Raw genomic sequence first — 21,165 nt, 5'->3', positions numbered from 1 at the left:
CCCCGCCACAACTCCTGTGCGGTGTGGGGCCTGTCCCCCAAACATATGAGTTTCAGAATGGCCTGCTGACGTTTACCCCGGGCTGTGCTGAAGTTGGTGGTGAAGGTGTGTGGCTGACTGGATGAGCAGGTGGAAGAAGAGGAGGAGGAAGCCGAGAAGGAGGAGGTGGCAACAGGAGGCAAAGAATGTTGCCCTGCGATCCTTGGCGGCGGAAGGACGTGCGCCAAACAGCTCTCCGCCTGGGGCCCAGCTGCCACTACATTTACCCAGTGTGCAGTTAGGGAGATATAGCGTCCCTGGCCGTGCTTACTGGTCCACGTATCTGTGGTTAGGTGGACCTTGCTACAGATGGCGTTGCGCAGTGCACACTTGATTTTATCGGATACTTGGTTGTGCAGGGAAGGCACGGCTCTCTTGGAGAAGTAGTGCCGGCTGGGAACAACATACTGTGGGACAGCAAGCGACATGAGCTGTTTGAAGCTGTCTGTGTCCACCAGCCTAAATGACAGCATTTCATAGGCCAGTAGTTTAGAAATGCTGGCATTCAGGGCCAGGGATCGAGGGTGGCTAGGTGGGAATTTACGCTTTCTCTCAAATGTTTGTGAGATGGAGAGCTGAACGCTGCCGTGTGACATGGTTGAGACGCTTGGTGACGGAGGTGGTGGTGTTGGTGGTACATCCCCTGTTTGCTGGGCGGCAGGTGACAACGTTCCTCCAGAGGCGGAGGAAGAGGCCGAGGCGGCAGCAGCAGAAGAGGCCGAGGCGGCAGCAGCAGAAGAGGTAGCAGGGGGAGCCTGAGTGACTTCCTTGGTTTTAAGGTGTTTACTCCACTGCAGTTCATGCTTTGCATGCAGGTGCCTGGTCATGCAGGTTGTGCTCAGGTTCAGAACGTTAATGCCTCGCTTCAGGCTCTGATGGCACAGCGTGCAAACCACTCGGTCTTGTCGTCAGCACATTGTTTGAAGAAGTGCCATGCCAGGGAACTCCTTGAAGCTGCCTTTGGGGTTCTCGGTCCCAGATGGCGGCGGTCAGTAGCAGGCGGAGTCTCTTGGCGGCGGGTGTTCTGCTTTTGCCCACTGCTCCCTCTTTTGCTACGCTGTTGGCTCGGTCTCACCACTGCCTCTTCCTCCGAACTGTGAAAGTCAGTGGCACGACCTTCATTCCATGTGGGGTCTAGGACCTCATCGTCCCCTGCATCGTCTTCCACCCAGTCTTGATCCCTGACCTCCTGTTCAGTCTGCACACTGCAGAAAGACGCAGCAGTTGGCACCTGTGTTTCGTCATCATCAGAGACATGCTGAGGTGGTATTCCCATGTCCTCATCATCAGGAAACATAAGTGGTTGTGCGTCAGTGCATTCTATGTCTTTCACCGCTGGGGAAGGGCTAGGTGGATGCCCTTGGGAAACCCTGCCAGCGGAGTCTTCAAACAGCATAAGAGACTGCTGCATAACTTGAGGCTGAGACAGTTTCCCTGGTATGCATGGGGGTGATGTGACAGACTGATGGGGTTGGTTTTCAGGCGCCATCTGTGCGCTTTCTGCAGAAAACTGGGTGGGAGATAATGTGAACGTGCTGGATCCACTATCGGCCACCCAATTGACTAATGCCTGTACCTGCTCAGGCCTTACCATCCTTAGAACGGCATTGGGCCCCACCATATATCGCTGTAAATTCTGGCGGCTACTGGGACCTGAGGTAGTTGGTACACTAGGACGTGTGGATGTGGCAGAACGGCCACGTCCTCTCCCAGCACCAGAGGGTCCACTAACACCACCACGACCATGTCCACGTCCGCGTCCCTTACTAGATGTTTTCCTCATTGTTATGGTTCACCACAACAACAAAAATATTATTTGGCCCAATGTATTGTATTCAAATTCAGCGGGATATAAATTTGAGGCCTAGTATTTAGGCGCTGGGTGACCGGTATGGATTTACTGACAGAATTAGACTTGGAAATGCACAGTAGCGTGTGTGTGAAGTTATTCTGAATGACCCTATGTGCACCTTGAATATTATATACCCTTTTAGGGATAGATTTCAAATAGCTCTGATATAGCAGAAACCACTAAATTATGAAATTGCTAAATTGGGAATTGTATTTCAACCCAGAACAAAAAATGTGCTTTGACGGACACTAAATAACTTTCCCAGCCACAACAGGACAGCGGTAACGAGAGATTTAGCGGGATATAAATTTGAGGCCTAGTATTTAGGCGCTGGGTGACAGGTATGGGTTTAGTGACAGAATTAGACTTGGAAATGCACAGTAGCGGGTGTGTGAAGTTATTCTGAATGACCCTATGTGCATTTTCAATATGATCTACCCTTTTAGGGATAGATTTCAAATAGCTCTGATACAGCAGAAACCACTAAATTTTTAAATTGCTAAATTGGGAATTGTATTTCAACCCAGAACAAAAAATGTGCTTTGACGGACACTAAATAACTTTCCCAGCCACAACAGGACAGCGGTAACGAGAGATTTAGCGGGATATAAATTTGAGGCCTAGTATTTAGGCGCTGGGTGACCGGTATGGATTTAGTGACAGAATTAGACTGGGATATGCACAGTAGCGTGTGTGTGTGAAGTTATTCTGAATGACCCTATGTGCACCTTGAATATTATATACCCTTTTAGGGATAGATTTCAAATAGCTCTGATATAGCAGAAACCACTAAATCTTTAATATTGCTAAATTGGGAATTGTATTTCAACCCAGAACAAAAAATGTGCTTTGACGGACACTAAATAACTTTCCCAGCCACAACAGGACAGCGGTAACGAGAGATTTAGCGGGATATAAATTTGAGGCCTAGTATTTAGGCGCTGGGTGACCGGTATGGATTTAGTGACAGAATTAGACTGGGATATGCACAGTAGCGTGTGTGTGTGAAGTTATTCTGAATGACCCTATGTGCACCTTGAATATTATATACCCTTTTAGGGATAGATGTCAAATAGCTCTGATATAGCAGAAACCACTAAATCTTTAAAATTGCTAAATTGGGAATTGTATTTCAACCCAGAACAAAAAATGTGCTTTGACGGACACTAAATAACTTTCCCAGCCACAACAGGACAGCGGTAACGAGAGATTTAGCGGGATATAAATTTGAGGCCTAGTATTTAGGCGCTGGGTGACCGGTATGGATTTAGTGACAGAATTAGACTGGGATATGGCCAAAAAATAACCACACTATTGCTGGTTAAATGCACTTGGTGACGGGCGCAGCTTGCCCCTGATGTAGTATATGGCCAAAAAATGAACAGACTATTGCTGTTAAATGCACTTGGTGTGATAGCTTGACCAACCACACTACTGAGGGTTAAATGCACTTGGTGACGGGCGCAGCTTGCCCCTGATGTAGTATATGGCCAAAAAATGAACAGACTATTGCTGGTTAAATGCACTTGGTGTCACAGCTTGACCAACCACACTACTGAGGGTTAAATGCACTTGGTGACGGGCGCAGCTTGCCCCTGATGTAGTATATGGCCAAAAAATGAACAGACTATTGCTGGTTAAATGCACTTGGTGACGGGCGCAGCTTGCCCCTGATTTAGTATATGGCCAAAAAATGAACAGACTATTGCTGGTTAAATGCACTTGGTGTGATAGCTTGACCAACCACACTACTGAGGGTTAAATGCACTTGGTGACGGGCGCAGCTTGTCCCTGATGTAGTATATGGCCAAAAAATAAACAGACTATTGCTGGTTAAATGCACTTGGTGTGACAGCTTCACCCTGATGTAGGCTTTAGCCAAAAAACAAACGCACCATTGAGGGTTAAATGCACTTGGTGACAGGCGCAGCTTGCCCCTGATGTAGTATATGGCCAAAAAATAAACAGACTATTGCTGGTTAAATGCACTTGGTGTGACAGCTTCACCCTGATGTAGGCTTTAGCCAAAAAACAACCACACCATTGAGGGTTAAATGCACTTGGTCGCAGCTTGTGCTGGCGCACCACAAGACACAAAATGGCCGCCGATCACCACAGAAAAATGTGACTGACAAACGGTCTGGGCAGCCTAAAAACAGTGAGCAATTGAGGATCAGCAGCTCAATGATCCACAGCTGCAGATCGATCAGTTAATCAAGTCCTTTGGAGGAGTTAATCTGCCTAATCTCGCCCTACTGTCGCAGCCGCAACCTCTCCCTACGCTAATCAGAGCAGAGTGACGGGCGGCGCTATGTGACTCCAGCTTAAATAGAGGCTGGGTCACATGGTGCTCTGGCCAATCACAGCCATGCCAATAGTAGGCATGGCTGTGATGGCCTCTTGGGGCAAGTAGTATGACGCTTGTTGATTGGCTGCTTTGCAGCCTTTCAAAAAGCGCCAAGAAAGTGTCACAAAAGCGCCAAGAAAGTGACGAACACCGAACCCGAACCCGGACTTTTACGAAAATGTCCGGGTTCGGGTCCGTGTCACGGACACCCCAAAATTCGGTACGAACCCGAACTATACAGTTCGAGTTCGCTCATCCCTAGTCCTTAACACTGCAATCTGTATCTTTTCCCGCTCATGCCAGGTCTAAAAAAAGTGGTGTGGGCATGGAAGGGGATACAGTTATGGCCATGCAGTTATTGGATACCGCCGCCATATAGTGATAATACTGCCATACAATGATAAAACCACCATACAGTGACCGGATAAAAGGGTATAAGAGGGCACAGTACAGGGAATGACTATGGGCACTGCACAGGGTGTGGTAAGAGGGCACAATGCAGGGTATAAAGGGGCACAGTACGGGGTGGGGGGCACAGTTGTAGTGTACGGGAGAGTAATACCCCGTCACTACAGAAGGGTCACTTGGGTACTGTCGTTCCCCCTGTATTTATGGGGAGGTTGGTATAAAACATCTTGTTAAGGTAATGCTATGTACTTCCTGTTACTGTGAAATGTGCATGTGCAGGCCGGCTAGGGTGTCATTCCAGCTCTGAGTCACTAGAGGGAGCTAGGGAACCCTAGTTTATATAAGGCCCAGTCAGGAAGTAGTAAGCAGGCAGCCAGTGGGAGCAAGGAGTCAGAGATGATCCTGTGTCTGAGTCAAGCCCAGGCCATGGGCCTGTGAGAGTAGTGCAGGCCTGAAGCCTGCCGACTAGGAGAGGGTAGTAAGCCCTGTAACCGGGTTCCGGATCCAAGGAAAAGGTTCCCCTCCTGAGTCATCATCCGTCTTAACTGAAACATCCTAAGCCCCCAGCCGGGACACAGAATACCACAGAGGCCAATCTGATAAAGCAAGAGGTACTCAAGATAACAGAGGAGGTACTAGATAAAGACAGCTTCAAGGATACGCCAGATATAGGGCATTAGACCTTGGAGAATAAGTCACATGTTTCAGGACCAGTCAGGAATAGTGTGCAAGCCGCCTGTACTGCATCTCCTGTAATTAACACTCTGTAAAGAACATTGCTATAACCGGCCAGTCTGTACTTCTAAGAACCAACTGTATTCAAATAGAAACCAACTGTCTTCCATGGAACTGCGCTTCCAACTGCGTCCATGTATGATTATCACTGACATTCAGTAAAGTTCCAGTTTTGGTTGGCTATCCCGTGGTTGCTTCATTCTTCTACATTACTATACACGGCGTGTCACCGTTTAATTGACACTGGCGTCACGAACATTAAATACCTGCCTGTTCCAGTATTTGCCCTGATTGAAGACGACTTCAAAGCCCAGCATACACTACTGACCCCCTGGGACACTGCATCGCTCTTTTTGGCGTCACGAACAGGATACGCATGCTTCTGAAGTGCAGAGAAGTGTGAACTGTGTGCTTTAACTATTCCACCACCGTATTGCAAAGACTGTAACCTTTATTCCCAAATCTGTGGATTACAATTGTGCCTGGGAGGAATTAGAGACGCTGTACTGTGTTGCGCTACCCCCAGAGAGAAAATCGTATTTGTGGACTGTGATTTATTGGACTTTTCATCATCCTGCTTGCTGTCACTGAATAGCGGCATCAGGACATCCAAAATGGCCGCCGACGCCATGGAGCTTTTTGCTGCGCCATCACGATGTACAGAGGCGCGAATATTTGGCGCCAAAACCCTCCAAGAGGGAGGAGGAGATTGCCCTGGAGCGCCACCCACCTTGAGGGGTGATGATGCGGCTGACTTCCCTGGAGAGTTACGCCTGGGAGGCGGGCCTGAGATGGAGGTAGACCGGCCCAGTCCAAGGGAGGAGCCAGTGTGGACTCTGAACACAGCGGAAGAGAGACAAGATAGCTACCAGTGATCGGAGGACTGCGCTGAGGCCCGGCGTTTGGCGGCAGCCACTGCAGTTACACTAGAGGCCACCGTTACCGCACCCCCGGTGGAACCGCTGACCAGTACAAAGGCAGACATCGAAGCCCTGCGCAAGAGAATCTACTGGGTGGAGGACCTCGGGTACGCAGGATGCGTTCAGTGTATCCCGTTTCCCAGAACCGATGCAGAGATGGAGGCAATGAAAGACAAGCCTCCTCCTTTAAAGATCATCAGAGGGGACGGATTCCAGATATGGCCTGCTAGGCCAGAACAGTTGCTGCAAGAACCTTTTGTTGAGTCTTCATCAGATGAGGAGTATGACACTCGTCTGTGAGTAGGCCTTGCTACATGTTTTTATCCATAATGGCCGAGTTGTCCCTCCGTTTGGCAAAGCTGGTGAAGCTCGCTGCCAGTTCTACACGGCTGGTGGCGTGATGACCAAGAGAAAGTGCCACTGTATACCACAGCTCCCAGCCTGCCCATGTTGTGTTTGGGACACCCGGCCTGCTGCTAATATCCCGGTTGTGCCTTGAGTTTGCACCAATTTCCCCTTTTTACCCCCATTTCAGGTTGAAAAGAAATTTTTTATGTCAGCACTATTTTAAAGGGTAAGCAGGACTTGCCAGGATAACGTGGCCCTGGTATTGTCAGAGTCCTGTATTGTCATTTTATATATGTGCTGCTGACTGAATTTAGTAACCGGTTTTTATTCACGTCTATGTGCCCAGAGATGGACTTCCTATGTGCAAGCCTCTGAGAGGTTAATTTTATTATGGACTTATTTATTGTCATGGACTATCCTGGTTCTTTAAACATCCGCTGTGCCAGGTCAGCGCCCCAGTTCCACTCACTATCCTGAGAAGAAGAGAACGACGCCCCTTGTCACCGCACTTCACCTTTGCCAATTGGGTCTGATAAGAGTATAAATGACATATATGTATGCATGCATGTGTCTTTCTCTATTTCAGGTAATGATTCCAGTTGGGCGGGCCCTGATGGAGTACGAGGTCATACTCAGCTTAAAGCAGCGGGGTATGTAGTGTACGGGAGAGTAATACCCCGTCACTACAGAAGGGTCACTTGGGTACTGTCGTTCCCCCTGTATTTATGGGGAGGTTGGTATAAAACATCTTGTTAAGGTAATGCTATGTACTTCCTGTTACTGTGAAATGTGCATGTGCAGGCCGGCTAGGGTGTCATTCCAGCTCTGAGTCACTAGAGAGAGCTAGGGAACCCTAGTTTATATAAGGCCCAGTCAGGAAGTAGTAAGCAGGCAGCCAGTGGGAGCAAGGAGTCAGAGATGATCCTGTGTCTGAGTCAAGCCCAGGCCATGGGCCTGTGAGAGTAGTGCAGGCCTGAAGCCTGCCAACTAGGAGAGGGTAGTAAGCCCTGTAACCGGGTTCCGGATCCAAGGAAAAGGTTCCCCTCCTGAGTCATCATCCGTCTTAACTGAAACATCCTAAGCAACCAGCCGGGACACAGAATACCACAGAGGCCAATCTGATAAAGCAAGAGGTACTCAAGATAACAGAGGAGGTACTAGATAAAGACAGCTTCAAGGATACGCCAGATATAGGGCATTAGACCTTGGAGAATAAGTCACATGTTTCAGGACCAGTCAGGAATAGTGTGCAAGCCGCCTGTACTGCATCTCCTGTAATTAACACTCTGTAAAGAACATTGCTATAACCGGCCAGTCTGTACTTCTAAGAACCAACTGTATTCAAATAGAAACCAACTGTCTTCCATGGAACTGCGCTTCCAACTGCGTCCATGTATGATTATCACTGACATTCAGTAAAGTTCCAGTTTTGGTTGGCTATCCCGTGGTTGCTTCATTCTTCTACATTACTATACACGGCGTGTCACCGTTTAATTGACACTGGCGTCACGAACATTAAATACCTGCCTGTTCCAGTATTTGCCCTGATTGAAGACGACAGTGGATCCCAGGTTAGTGGGTTAATCTGCACTTCAAAGCCCAGCATACACTACTGACCCCCTGGGACACTGCACAGTCATATGACCCTGTGACGTTAGAAGGTCCTTATGGTGAATGCGGTTCAGATGCCACCATAATGAGAGGCAGAGGAGTGAGACAGGGGCCCTGGATGGACAGGAGGGGTGGACACAGCAAGTAGGTTGAAGGGGCTCTGAGGGGGATTCATACAATAAGTAGTGGCAGGAGGTCTGTGCAGGGCAGCAACAGGAGATAGGAGGGTGAAACAGGAGCTCTGGATATATGAGGGAGGAAAGGAGACAGCAGGGGCCCCATGAGGATGAGATAGGACAGGATATGGGGGAGGGGGCAGGTGTCATGGAGACAAACTGCTTAATGAAACAGTAACACAACTAAATAGAATGAAGCAGCAGATCGAAGAGACCCCCCCCTTCTGTCCCACAGACAAGCGACAGTCACAGTGCAGACTCACTCACAGACTGTCTTCGGACTTCTCTGCTCCAGCTCCAGCCCTGCGGTCTCTCTCCTCAGGCAGCATGTGTCCTGTGTAGAGGGGGCGTGTTCTGAGTCTCTGCAGCTCAGAGGGCCCACCAGGGGGGTACTGCGTTAGTGAAATGACAGCAGTGAGAGCTCCAATCTGTATTGATGGAAGTGCTCATAGCAGCTCAGTGGGCCCCCCAGGAGCATTGGGCACCGGCACTTACCCGGGGATGCCGGGTTATGACTAGGGATGAGCGAACTCGAACTGTATAGTTCGGGTTCGTACCGAATTTTGGGGTGTCCGTGACACGGACCCGAACCCGGACATTTTCGTAAAAGTCCGGGTTCGGGTTCGGTGTTCGTCGCTTTCTTCGCGCTTTTGTGACGCTTTCTTGGCGCTTTTTGAAAGGCTGCAAAGCAGCCAATCAACAAGCGTCATACTACTTGCCCCAAGAGGCCATCACAGCCATGCCTACTATTGGCATGGCTGTGATTGGCCAGAGCACCATGTGACCCAGCCTCTATTTAAGCTGGAGTCACATAGCGCCGCCCGTCACTCTGCTCTGATTAGCGTAGGGAGAGGTTGCGGCTGCGACAGTAGGGCGAGATTAGGCAGATTAACTCCTCCAAAGGACTTGATTAACTGATCGATCTGCAGCTGTGGATCATTGAGCTGCTGATCCTCAATTGCTCACTGTTTTTAGGCTGCCCAGACCGTTTGTCAGTCACATTTTTCTGGGGTGATCGGCGGCCATTTTGTGTCTTGTGGTGCGCCAGCACAAGCTGCGACCAAGTGCATTTAACCCTCAATGGTGTGGTTGTTTTTTGGCTAAAGCCTACATCAGGGTGAAGCTGTCACACCAAGTGCATTTAACCAGCAATAGTCTGTTCATTTTTTGGCCATATACTAAATCAGGGGCAAGCTGCGCCTGTCACCAAGTGCATTTAACCCTCAATGGTGTGGTTGTTTTTTGGCTAAAGCCTACATCAGGGTGAAGCTGTCACACCAAGTGCATTTAACCAGCAATAGTCTGTTCATTTTTTGGCCATATACTAAATCAGGGGCAAGCTGCGCCTGTCACCAAGTGCATTTAACCCTCAATGGTGTGGTTGTTTTTTGGCTAAAGCCTACATCAGGGTGAAGCTGTCACACCAAGTGCATTTAACCAGCAATAGTCTGTTTATTTTTTGGCCATATCCCAGTCTAATTCTGTCACTAAATCCATACCGGTCACCCAGCGCCTAAATACTAGGCCTCAAATTTATATCCCGCTAAATCTGTCCTTAGTGCTGTAGCTGGGCGAGTTATTTAGTGTCCGTTCAAGCACATTTCTTGTTCTGGGTTGAAATACAATTCCCAATTTAGCAATTTCATAATTTAGTGGTTTCTGCTATATCAGAGCTATTTGAAATCTATCCCTAAAAGGGTATATAATATTCAAGGTGCACATTGGGTCATTCAGAATAACTTCACACACACCCGCTACTGTGTATTTCCAAGTCTAATTCTGGCACTAAACCCATACCTGTCACCCAGCGCCTAAATACTAGGCCTCAAATTTATATCCCGCTAAATCTGTCCTTAGTGCTGTAGCTGGGCGAGTTATTTAGTGTCCGTTCAAGCACATTTCTTGTTCTGGGTTGAAATACAATTCCCAATTTAGCAATTTCATAATTTAGTGGTTTCTGCTATATCAGAGCTATTTGAAATCTATCCCTAAAAGGGTATATAATATTCAAGGTGCACATTGGGTCATTCAGAATAACTTCACACACACCCGCTACTGTGTATTTCCAAGTCTAATTCTGGCACTAAACCCATACCTGTCACCCAGCGCCTAAATACTAGGCCTCAAATTTATATCCCGCTAAATCTGTCCTTAGTGCTGTAGCTGGGCGAGTTATTTAGTGTCCGTTCAAGCACATTTCTTGTTCTGGGTTGAAATACAATTCCCAATTTAGCAATTTCATAATTTAGTGGTTTCTGCTATATCAGAGCTATTTGAAATCTATCCCTAAAAGGGTATATAATATTCAAGGTGCACATTGGGTCATTCAGAATAACTTCACACACACCCGCTACTGTGTATTTCCAAGTCTAATTCTGGCACTAAACCCATACCTGTCACCCAGCGCCTAAATACTAGGCCTCAAATTTATATCCCGCTAAATCTGTCCCTAGTGCTGTAGCTGGGCGAGTTATTTAGTGTCCGTTCAAGCACATTTCTTGTTCTGGGTTGAAATACAATTCCCAATTTAGCAATTTCATAATTTAGTGGTTTCTGCTATATCAGAGCTATTTGAAATCTATCCCTAAAAGGGTATATAATATTCAAGGTGCACATTGGGTCATTCAGAATAACTTCACACACACCCGCTACTGTGTATTTCCAAGTCTAATTCTGTCACTAAACCCATACCTGTCACCCAGCGCCTAAATACTAGGCCTCAAATTTATATCCCGCTAAATCTGTCCCTAGTGCTGTAGCTGGGCGAGTTATTTAGTGTCCGTTCAAGCACATTTCTTGTTCTGGGTTGAAATACAATTCCCAATTTAGCAATTTCATAATTTAGTGGTTTCTGCTATATCAGAGCTATTTGAAATCTATCCCTAAAAGGGTATATAATATTCAAGGTGCACATTGGGTCATTCAGAATAACTTCACACACACCCGCTACTGTGTATTTCCAAGTCTAATTCTGTCACTAAACCCATACCTGTCACCCAGCGCCTAAATACTAGGCCTCAAATTTATATCCCGCTAAATCTGTCCCTTAGTGCTGTAGCTGGGCGAGTTATTTAGTGTCCGTTCAAGCACATTTCTTGTTCTGGGTTGAAATACAATTCCCAATTTAGCAATTTCATAATTTAGTGGTTTCTGCTATATCAGAGCTATTTGAAATCTATCCCTAAAAGGGTATATAATATTCAAGGTGCACATTGGGTCATTCAGAATAACTTCACACACACCCGCTACTGTGTATTTCCAAGTCTAATTCTGTCACTAAACCCATACCTGTCACCCAGCGCCTAAATACTAGGCCTCAAATTTATATCCCGCTAAATCTGTCCCTAGTGCTGTAGCTGGGCGAGTTATTTAGTGTCCGTTCAAGCACATTTCTTGTTCTGGGTTGAAATACAATTCCCAATTTAGCAATTTCATAATTTAGTGGTTTCTGCTATATCAGAGCTATTTGAAATCTATCCCTAAAAGGGTATATAATATTCAAGGTGCACATTGGGTCATTCAGAATAACTTCACACACACCCGCTACTGTGTATTTCCAAGTCTAATTCTGTCACTAAACCCATACCTGTCACCCAGCGCCTAAATACTAGGCCTCAAATTTATATCCAGCTAAATCTGTCCCTAGTGCTGTAGCTGGGCGAGTTATTTAGTGTCCGTTCAAGCACATTTCTTGTTCTGGGTTGAAATACAATTCCCAATTTAGCAATTTCATAATTTAGTGGTTTCTGCTATATCAGAGCTATTTGAAATCTATCCCTAAAAGGGTATATAATATTCAAGGTGCACATAGGGTCATTCAGAATAACTTCACACACCCGCTACTGTGCATTTCCAAGTCTAATTCTGTCACTAAACCCATACCTGTCACCCAGCGCCTAAATACTAGGCCTCAAATTTATATCCCGCTAAATCTCTCGTTACCGCTGTCCTGTTGTGGCTGGGAAGTTATTTAGTGTCCGTTCAAAGCACATTTTTGTTCTGGGTTGAAATACAATTCCCAATTTAGCAATTTCATAATTTAGTCGTTTCTGCTATATCAGAGCTATTTGAAATCTATCCCTAAAAGGGTATATAATATTCAAGGTGCACATTGGGTCATTCAGAATAACTTCACACACACCCGCTACTGTGTATTTCCAAGTCTAATTCTGTCACTAAACCCATACCTGTCACCCAGCGCCTAAATACTAGGCCTCAAATTTATATCCTGCTAAATCTCTCGTTAACGCTGTCCTGTTGTGGCTGGGAAAGTTATTTAGTGTCCGTCAAAGCACATTTTTTGTTCTGGGTTTAAATACAATTCCCAATTTAACAATTTCATAATTTAGTGGTTTCTGCTATATCAGAGCTATTTGAAATCTATCCCTAAAAGGGTATATAATATTCAAGGTGCACATTGGGTCATTCAGAATAACTTCACACACACCCGCTACTGTGTATTTCCAAGTCTAATTCTGTCACTAAACCCATACCTGTCACCCAGCGCCTAAATACTAGGCCTCAAATTTATATCCTGCTAAATCTCTCGTTACCGCTGTCCTGTTGTGGCTGGGAAAGTTATTTAGTGTCCGTCAAAGCACATTTTTTGTTCTGGGTTGAAGTACAATTCCCAATTTAGCAATTTCATAATTTAGTGGTTCCTGCTATATCAGAGCTATTTGAAATCTATCCCTAAAAGGGTATATAATATTCAAGGTGCACATAGGGTCATTCAGAATAACTTCAAACACACGCTTCTGTGCATTTCCAAGTCTAATTCTGTCACTAAATCCATACCGGTCACCCAGCGCCTAAATACTAGGCCTCAAATTTATATCCCGCTGAATTTGAATACAATACATTGGGCCAAATAATATATTTGTTGTTGTGGTGAACCATAACAATGAGAAAAACATCTAGTAAGGGACGCGGACGTGGACATGGTCGTGGTGGTGTTAGTGGACCCTCTGGTGCTGGGAGAGGACGTGGCCGTTCTGCCACATCCACACGTCCTAGTGTACCAACTACCTCAGGTCCCAGTAGCCGCCAGAATTTACAGCGATATATGGTGGGGCCCAATGCCGTTCTAAGGATGGTAAGGCCTGAGCAGGTACAGGCATTAGTCAATTGGGTGGCCGACAGTGGATCCAGCACGTTCACATTATCTCCCACCCAGTCTTCTGCAGAAAGCGCACAGATGGCGCCTGAAAACCAACCCCATCAGTCTGTCACATCACCCCCATGCATACCAGGGAAACTGTCTCAGCCTCAAGTTATGCAGCAGTCTCTTATGCTGTTTGAAGACTCCGCTGGCAGGGTTTCCCAAGGGCATCCACCTAGCCCTTCCCCAGCGGTGAAAGACATAGAATGCACTGACGCACAACCACTTATGTTTCCTGATGATGAGGACATGGGAATACCACCTCAGCATGTCTCTGATGATGACGAAACACAGGTGCCAACTGCTGCGTCTTTCTGCAGTGTGCAGACTGAACAGGAGGTCAGGGATCAAGACTGGGTGGAAGACGATGCAGGGGACGATGAGGTCCTAGACCCCACATGGAATGAAGGTCGTGCCACTGACTTTCACAGTTCGGAGGAAGAGGCAGTGGTGAGACCGAGCCAACAGCGTAGCAAAAGAGGGAGCAGTGGGCAAAAGCAGAACACCCGCCGCCAAGAGACTCCGCCTGCTACTGACCGCCGCCATCTGGGACCGAGCACCCCAAAGGCAGCTTCAAGGAGTTCCCTGGCATGGCACTTCTTCAAACAATGTGCTGACGACAAGACCCGAGTGGTTTGCACGCTGTGCCATCAGAGCCTGAAGCGAGGCATTAACGTTCTGAACCTGAGCACAACCTGCATGACCAGGCACCTGCATGCAAAGCATGAACTGCAGTGGAGTAAACACCTTAAAACCAAGGAAGTCACTCAGGCTCCCCCTGCTACCTCTTCTGCTGCTGCCGCCTCGGCCTATTCTGCTGCTGCCGCCTCGGCCTCTTCCTCCGCCTCTGGAGGAACGTTGGCACCTGCCGCCCAGCAAACAGGGGATGTACCACCAACACCACCACCACCACCTCCGTCACCAAGCGTCTCAACCATGTCACACGCCAGCGTTCAGCTCTCCATCTCACAAACATTTGATAGAAAGCGTAAATTCCCACCTAGCCACCCTCGATCCCTGGCCCTGAATGCCAGCATTTCTAAACTACTGGCCTATGAAATGCTGTCATTTAGGCTGGTGGACACAGACAGCTTCAAACAGCTCATGTCGCTTGCTGTCCCACAGTATGTTGTTCCCAGCCGGCACTACTTCTCCAAGAGAGCCGTGCCTTCCCTGCACAACCAAGTATCCGATAAAATCAAGTGTGCACTGCGCAACGCCATCTGTGGCAAGGTCCACCTAACCACAGATACGTGGACCAGTAAGCACGGCCAGGGACGCTATATCTCCCTAACTGCACACTGGGTAAATGTAGTGGCAGCTGGGCCCCAGGCGGAGAGCTGTTTGGCGCACGTCCTTCCGCCGCCAAGGATCGCAGGGCAACATTCTTTGCCTCCTGTTGCCACCTCCTCCTTCTCGGCTTCCTCCTCCTCTTCTTCCACCTGCTCATCCAGTCAGCCACACACCTTCACCACCAACTTCAGCACAGCCCGGGGTAAACGTCAGCAGGCCATTCTGAAACTCATATGTTTGGGGGACAGGCCCCACACCGCACAGGAGTTGTGGCGGGGTATAGAACAACAGACCGACGAGTGGTTGCTGCCGGTGAGCCTCAAGCCTGGCCTGGTGGTGTGTGATAATGGGCGAAATCTCGTTGCAGCTCTGGGACTAGCCAATTTGACGCACATCCCTTGCTTGGCGCATGTGCTGAATTTGGTGGTGCAGAAGTTCATTCACAACTACCCCGACATGTCAGAGCTGCTGCATAAAGTGCGGGCCGTCTGTTCGCGCTTCCGGCGTTCACATCCTGCTGCTGCTCGCCTGTCTGCGCTACAGCGTAACTTCGGCCTTCCCGCTCACCGCCTCATATGCGACGTGCCCACCAGGTGGAACTCCACCTTGCACATGCTGGACAGACTGTGCGAGCAGCAGCAGGCCATAGTGGAGTTTCAGCTGCAGCACGCACGGGTCAGTCGCACTACAGAACAGCACCACTTCACCACCAATGACTGGGCCTCCATGCGAGACCTGTGTGCCCTGTTGCGCTGTTTCGAGTACTCCACCAACATGGCCAGTGGCGATGACACCGTTATCAGCGTTACAATACCACTTCTATGTCTCCTTGAGAAAACACTTAGGGCGATGATGGAAGAGGAGGTGGCCCAGGAGGAGGAGGAGGAGGAGGAGGAAGAGGGGTCATTTTTAGCACTTTCAGGCCAGTCTCTTCGAAGTGACTCAGAGGGAGGTTTTTGGCAACAGCAGAGGCCAGGTACAAATGTGGCCAGCCAGGGCCCACTACTGGAGGACGAGGAGGACGAGGATGAGGAGGAGGTGGAGGAGGATGAGGATGAAGCATGGTCACAGCGGGGTGGCACCCAACGCAGCTCGGGTCCATCACTGGTGCGTGGCTGGGGGGAAAGGCAGGACGATGACGATACGCCTCCCACAGAGGACAGCTTGTCCTTATCCCTGGGCAGCCTGGCACACATGAGCGACTACATGCTGCAGTGCCTGCGCAACGACAGCAGAGTTGCCCACATTTTAACCTGTGCGGACTACTGGGTTGCCACCCTGCTGGATCCACGCTACAAAGACAATGTGCCCACCTTACTTCCTGCACTGGAGCGTGATAGGAAGATGCGCGAGTACAAGCGCACGTTGGTAGACGCGCTACTGAGAGCATTCCCAAATGTCACAGGGGAACAAGTGGAAGCCCAAGGCCAAGGCAGAGGAGGAGCAAGAGGTCGCCAAGGCAGCTGTGTCACGGCCAGCTCCTCTGAGGGCAGGGTTAGCATGGCAGAGATGTGGAAAAGTTTTGTCAACACGCCACAGCTAACTGCACCACCACCTGATACGCAACGTGTTAGCAGGAGGCAACATTTCACTAACATGGTGGAACAGTACGTGTGCACACCCCTCCACGTACTGACTGATGGTTCGGCCCCATTCAACTTCTGGGTCTCTAAATTGTCCACGTGGCCAGAGCTAGCCTTTTATGCCTTGGAGGTGCTGGCCTGCCCGGCAGCCAGCGTTTTGTCTGAACGTGTATTCAGCACGGCAGGGGGCGTCATTACAGACAAACGCAGCCGCCTGTCTACAGCCAATGTGGACAAGCTGACGTTCATAAAAATGAACCAGGCATGGATCCCACAGGACCTGTCCGTCCCTTGTCCAGATTAGACATTAACTACCTCCCCATAACCATATATTATTGGACTCCAGGGCACTTCCTCATTCAATCCTATTTTTATTTTCATTTTACCATTATATTGCGATGCTACCCAAAGTTGAATGAACCTCTCCTCTGCCTGTGTGCTAGGCCTAAATATATGCCAATGGACTGTTGCAGTGGTGGCTGACGTGAAGCCTCATTCTCTGCTATGACATGCAGACTAATTCTCTGCTGACATGAAGACAGATTCTCTGTTACGGGACCTCCCTCCTCTGCCTGGGTGCTGGGCCTAAATATATGCCAATGGACTGTTGCAGTGGTGGGTGACGTGAAGCCTCATTCTCTGCTATGACATGCAGACTAATTCTCTGCTGACATGAAGACAGATTCTCTGTTACGGGACCTCTCTCCTCTGCCTGTGTGTGTGCTGGGCCTAAATATATGCCAATGGACTGTTGCAGTGGTGGCTGACGTGAAGCCTCATTCTCTGCTATGACATGCAGACTAATTCTCTGCTGACATGAAGACAGATTCTCTGTTACGGGACCTCTCTCCTCTGCCTGTGTGTGTGCTGGGCCTAAATATATGCCAATGGACTGTTGCAGTGGTGGCTGACGTGAAGCCTCATTCTCTGCTATGACATGCAGACTAATTCTCTGCTGACATGAAGACAGATTCTCTGTTACGGGACCTCCCTCCTCTGCCTGGGTGCTGGGCCTAAATATATGCCAATGGACTGTTGCAGTGGTGGGTGACGTGAAGCCTGATTCTCTGCTATGACATGCAGACTAATTCTCTGCTGACATGAAGACAGATTCTCTGTTACGGGACCTCTCTCCTCTGCCTGTGTGTGTGCTGGGCCTAAATATATGCCAATGGACTGTTGCAGTGGTGGCTGACGTGAAGCCTCATTCTCTGCTATGACATGCAGACTAATTCTCTGCTGACATGAAGCCAGATTGTCTGTTACGGGACCTCTCTCCTCTGCCTGTGTGTGTGCTGGGCCTAAATATATGCCAATGGACTGTTGCAGTGGTGGCTGACGTGAAGCCTCATTCTCTGCTATGACATGCAGACTAATTCTCTGCTGACATGAAGACAGATTCTCTGTTACGGGACCTCCCTCCTCTGCCTGGGTGCTGGGCCTAAATATATGCCAATGGACTGTTGCAGTGGTGGCTGACGTGAAGCCTCATTCTCTGCTATGACATGCAGACTGATTCTCTGCTGACATGAAGCCAGATCGTCTGTTACGGGACCTCTCTGCTCTGCCTGTGTGCTAGGCCTAAATATATGCCAATGGACTGTTGCAGTGGTGGGTGACGTGAAGCCTCATTCTCTGCTATGACATGCAGACTGATTCTCTGCTGTCATGAAGCCAGATTGTCTGTTACGGGACCTCTCTGCTCTGCCTGTGTGCTAGGCCTAAATATATGCCAATGGACTGTTGCAGTGGTGGGTGACGTGAAGCCTCATTCTCTGCTATGACATGCAGACTGATTCTCTGCTGACATGAAGCCAGATTGTCTGTTACGGGACCTCTCTCCTCTGCCTGTGTGCTAGGCCTAAATATATGCCAATGGACTGTTGCAGTGGTGGCTGACGTGAAGCCTCATTCTCTGCTATGACATGCAGACTAATTCTCTGCTGACATGAAGCCAGATCCTCTGTTACGGGACCTCTCTCCTCTGCCTGTGTGTGTGCTGGGCCTAAATATATGCCAATGGACTGTTGCAGTGGTGGCTGACGTGAAGCCTCATTCTCTGCTATGACATGCAGACTGATTCTCTGCTGACATGAAGCCAGATTCTCTGTTACGGGACCTCTCTCCTCTGCCTGTGTGTGTGCTGGGCCTAAATATATGCCAATGGACTGTTGCAGTGGTGGCTGACGTGAAGCCTCATTCTCTGCTATGACATGCAGACTAATTCTCTGCTGACATGAAGACAGATTCTCTGTTACGGGACCTCCCTCCTCTGCCTGGGTGCTGGGCCTAAATATATGCCAATGGACTGTTGCAGTGGTGGCTGACGTGAAGCCTCATTCTCTGCTATGACATGCAGACTAATTCTCTGCTGACATGAAGACAGATTCTCTGTTACGGGACCTCTCTCCTCTGCCTGGGTGCCGGGGCCTAAATATCTGAGAATGGACTGTTCCAGTGGTGGGTGACGGGAAGCCAGATTCTCTGCTATGGAACCTCTCTCCAATTGATTTTGGTTAATTTTTATTTATTTAATTTTTATTTTAATTCATTTCCCTATCCACATTTGTTTGCAGGGGATTTACCTACATGTTGCTGCCTTTTGCAGCCCTCTAGCTCTTTCCTGGGCTGTTTTACAGCCTTTTTAGTGCCGAAAAGTTCGGGTCCCCATTGACTTCAATGGGGTTCGGGTTCGGGACGAAGTTCGGATCGGGTTCGGATCCCGAACCCGAACATTTCCGGGATGTTCGGCCGAACTTCTCGAACCCGAACATCCAGGTGTTCGCTCAACTCTAGTTATGACGCCGGCCCTGCTGGGCACCACAGAAATTTTTATACGGGAGCCCCCTACTCCCGTTCAAACCATACCCATGTGGCTAGTCAAGTTTGCTCTCTCAGACCAGGCAAGGCAGCCACTCAGTCTGTTTCGTACATGTATATAATGCATGTCATGTCAAGGTATTTACTTTTAGCCATCCTCCCATCAGGGGTGGACTGGGAACTTAAGGCAGGGCCAACACAAGTAGGTGGGAGCAGTGGCGTAGCGTGGGTTGCCAGCACCCGCGGAAAGCCAATTATTGAGCCCCCCTACCTGTGGACATGCCCCATTTTACAGGTAATGTAGATGTCATTTGCAGTCCTATGTAACACCACAGATAACACAGTGATAACTCTCAAATAATGTAGTAGATGGATGTGAGGCCCAGAATTCAGAACATGCACAGTGTGATCTAAAGTATGGGGCCAGGCTGTAGCAGTGTGGACCAAAGCCTCAATCCACCCCACCCAACCCTACAGCCAAACAGATATTTGGATGTACATTACATACATCTCTACAAAATATACAGTAGAATACAGCAGCACATACCTCTTACATCCAATGACATTTCCTCAATGTCTTCATTTGGAGATAAGACCGCCATGAAAACTTCTTTCAGCAGCGTCTCGTCTCTGCAGAGTTTCACAGAAAACATTTTTAGATTCCTCACTTTATTATCATCCTCTCCCTCCTGGTGCCTTAACACCGTCATCCTGCTGCTTCCCCCAATACTGTGCTAGTACCATAAAGATAGTCGCCTATAATAACATGCTCCCAAACTGTCCTCAAGGGTAATAGTGTTCCCTACAGCAGGGTTCCTCACCTCCAGTCCTCAGGGCCCATCTGCCGGTCATGTTTTCAGGATTTCCTTAGTAATGAGCAGGTGATATAATTTGTGTCAATGTATCAGGACCTACCGCATGTATTCATTGTCTGGGATATTCTCAAATCATGACTAGTAGGTGGGCCCGGAGGACTGGAGTTGAGGAACACTACCCTACAGTATCTCCAAAAGCAACATCATTAATATGCGCTCAAAAATAATGCCCCCATAAGGCCCCTAGTAGTAATAAGGACTCCTATAGTGCCCCCAGCAGTAACAAGTACACTTTGTAAGGTACCCCTATAGAGCCCCCAGTAGTAATAAAGACCACCTATAGTGTCAGCAACAGTTATAATGCCACCTATAGTGGCCCAGGTATTTATAAAGAGCTGCTGCAATGTCCCATGTAGTTATAATGACCCTCTGTAGTGTACCCTGTATTATAATGTCCCCTGTAGTGTCACTAGATAAAAGACCCCTTTTCCCCTGTAGTGCCCATATGTATAATGCCCTCTGTATGGATAGTATATATATAATGCCGACCCCCTCTGTATTATTATTATTATTATTATATATAATGGCCCCCTCTGTATAATATATAATGGGCCCTCTGTATAATATATAATGGCCCCCATTCTTTCTAAATATAACTGCTTCTTATGTATCCTTTTTCTTCTATTTTATTGATAATGCCCCCCACCCCCATAGGCCTGGCCTGTAGCCTATGAGGCAGAACGGAGGGGACGGGAGCCATAGGCTACCGTGGCCGTTATTGAAATGCCTGCTGCCTTGTGCCCCCTGCAATTTAGCGCCCAGGCAGCAGGCAACCGCACCCAGCACCCTTCCCCGCGCTACTCCACCAGGTGGGGGAAGCAATACCATATTGTGGCATGTTATACCACCACAACAGAGCCAAATACCACAGTCCATCACAAAATACTGCTGTCAGCAGCACAAAATACATCCTCAAAAAATTCCTCTGGCCAGTTGTGAGGAGGGCTCTGGCGGCCCCCTGGGCATCGGCCCACAGGGAAATTTCTCTGTAAGGTCT

This window comes from Bufo gargarizans, chromosome 1 (assembly GCF_014858855.1).
Source record: "Bufo gargarizans isolate SCDJY-AF-19 chromosome 1, ASM1485885v1, whole genome shotgun sequence".
Taxonomy (NCBI): domain Eukaryota; kingdom Metazoa; phylum Chordata; class Amphibia; order Anura; family Bufonidae; genus Bufo; species Bufo gargarizans.
The sequence above is the reverse complement of the archived record's forward strand: the minus strand, read 5'-3'. Positions refer to the sequence as shown.